This window comes from Mastomys coucha, unplaced genomic scaffold (genome assembly GCF_008632895.1).
Source record: "Mastomys coucha isolate ucsf_1 unplaced genomic scaffold, UCSF_Mcou_1 pScaffold23, whole genome shotgun sequence".
Lineage (NCBI taxonomy): Eukaryota > Metazoa > Chordata > Mammalia > Rodentia > Muridae > Mastomys > Mastomys coucha.
Genome location: NW_022196906.1, coordinates 42,956,838 through 42,959,568, shown reverse-complemented (window position 1 = coordinate 42,959,568; position 2,731 = coordinate 42,956,838).

Below are 2,731 nucleotides of genomic sequence, written 5' to 3'. Positions count from 1 at the left end.
GCACGAGTGTGTATGCATTCACATGTGTCTGTGGGGGATGTATGTGCACGTGTGTGTACTGTGTGTAGAGTTCAGCAGTCAACATCATGCATTTTCTATCACTCTTCACCTAATTTCTGGAATAGGAACCTGGAATTTACTGCTTTAGCTATCCTGGCCAGCAGTAAGTGCCACGAATGCTCAGGGTTCTACCCATACAGAACTCCCTGTCCTGCCCAGGGCTGGGGCTACACCTGTGTACTACTACCCCCCAGTTTCTCACATAGGTAATGTCTGTGTGTGTGCATGTGTGTGTGTATGTCTGTATGTGTGTGTGTCTGTGTGTGATCTGAACTCAGGTCCTCATGCTTGCACATATGCTTTTAACTCACCAAGGCATCTCTTAAGTGGCATCTCATAAAGTGCGACCTTATATATGACTGAGTAGAGGGAGAGATGAGTGTTAGAATATGTGTTTTGATTTTCAACAAGACACTCGTGATTCTAGGCACGCTAATAAAATTATTTAGGAACCTCGGGGTTTGTTGTTGTCTGCTTCCTGCATCATTTGTAAAGTTAGGAAAGCTCTTTGCAGAGGCATTGAGACTGACTGAATGTCTAACCTATGCCTTACACAGTGGAGACTCTTCCTCAGCACCACAGCATCAACTATGTTTGAGAGCCTAGAGTGAGGGAAGGAGAGGGAAACACACACACACACACACACACACACACAGAGAGAGAGAGAGAGAGAGAGAGAGAGAGACAGAGACAGAGAGACAGACAGGGAGAGACAGACAGAGAGAGACAGAGATAAAGGCACAGATAGAGACAGGCAGACAGACAGAGAGACAGGGTTCGGCACTTGTTGGGACCCTGTTAGAAGTGCAGGTGTACCATCCGAGCTCAAGTAGATCCCCACAGGATGAATTTGCACATTCATCCACACACTACTCTGGGGGAAGCAGGAGTTCTAAGGAACAACAGGATTGCAGGTGACTGTGGAGTTCTGGGAGGCCTGAATAATTGGGAGGTAGGCATTCAGAGATAGAACAGTGTCACTTGGAGTGCACTATGCTACCAGGACAGCTGGGCCCTGGGGCACCTGCCAATCACTGCACTGCACTCGGTAATCTCTGCTTTTCACAATCAGATCGGTCAAGCACCCAGTGCAGCTGGGCCTCTGAATTATAGGCTGTGGGCAGATGGCTGTCCAAGGAAACAGCCAACGAGTGTGCATCAGGCCTCTTCCTCTGGCTCCTGCTCCTGACAGCAAACACCCACTTTGCCTAAGGAATAAGGCTGTGACACACCACATCAAATGCTTACCACATCAGAGCCCATTCCCAGCCTTGCTTAGGAAAAAACTCTGGACCTCCCTGCCCTCCAACGCATGATTCTTGCCTCTTTTTCACCACATCCCTCCTGTCTTAGAGCTAGGAGCAGCAGAATGGTGGGTGGAGGTAAGTCTGGAACTGCAGGGAACATCAGGTGTCATCTACCCTCACCTCTGCCTCTGGCATCCGATACAGTGTCAGCTCACTGAAGGTCATTCTGTGAGTGAGAAGAACCTGGGAATCCCCAGGGTCAACCAGGTCACATTGCTGCCACCACTCTTGTCCCCTGCCAGGGTAAATACCAGGAGGAGGCATCATAACTTTGAGTGGCTGCTTGGTCTTCCTTACCAGGTTCCTGATGCCAAGTAGCTCATTCTCCCTGTTATTGCTTCTTTGCTCTGGTCCCTAAGAGAATGAAAACTCTCTCCATTTCCCATCCTCCCCTGCAGGCAATACTTCAAATACCCATTAGGTTTTATGTGGGCATCTCTTCCAGGGCTCCAGGAGATGGCTTCACCCTAGGTCTTAGGCCTCCCTGCATCCTGCCAATCTTTCTGGATATTCCCCTGTTCTCTGGATTTTCTGCCACCCTGAATTAATTCTCCTTGCCATCCTGGGCACTGGGCAGAGACAAGGCTGACCATTGTGGGTTTATGGGCTTGGGAGTCTTTTGCTATTTTGGATAGTAGTGGGCATGCATGCATGCTTGTGTGTACATTTGTGTATGTGTGCGCATCTAGTGTGTGTTCATTGTGTTTGTGTGTGTTCATGGTGTATATGTGTGTTCATGGTGTGTGTGTATGTTCATGGTGTATGTGTGTGTGTGCATGATGTGTGGTGTGTGTGTGTGTGTGTGTGTGTGTGTGTGTGTGTGTTGCAGCAACACAAAATTGAAGGGTCATCAGAGTTCTCATTCTGGAGATGTGTCTGGGAAATAGTATCCCAAGATTATGATAAAGATGACAGCTGTGATGTTAGGTCCAGATACTGTTACCTACAGGCACTGGCTACATGCAGTCCATCTGAGACAGAGAACAAGGCTATATAGACTAGCAGCCACTGGGCCTCTGTACTATGGTCAGGTCCTAATCTTAGTCCCTGAAGATGTAAGGTCTGTTGATGTATAAAAACATGATTGAGGCTGTGGTAGGGTGCCACGGACCGGGATTTCTCGCGGGGTCTCTGTTCCGCGGGACAAGGGATTCTGGCCAGGTGGGCACGGGATTCGGCTTTGACAAACAGACTACACACGGGTGGTGTAAAATCTGAGTGTATTTCTTTAAAAATGACATGAGGCTTTTACAATCATTACAAAAGAGAAAATGAAAAATCTGGCAGCTCAACAGCTGAGGCACCTCTGAGACTATCTGAAACATACTGGGTCTAAAACAGCAGCTATCTCCTCTGAACTGGTG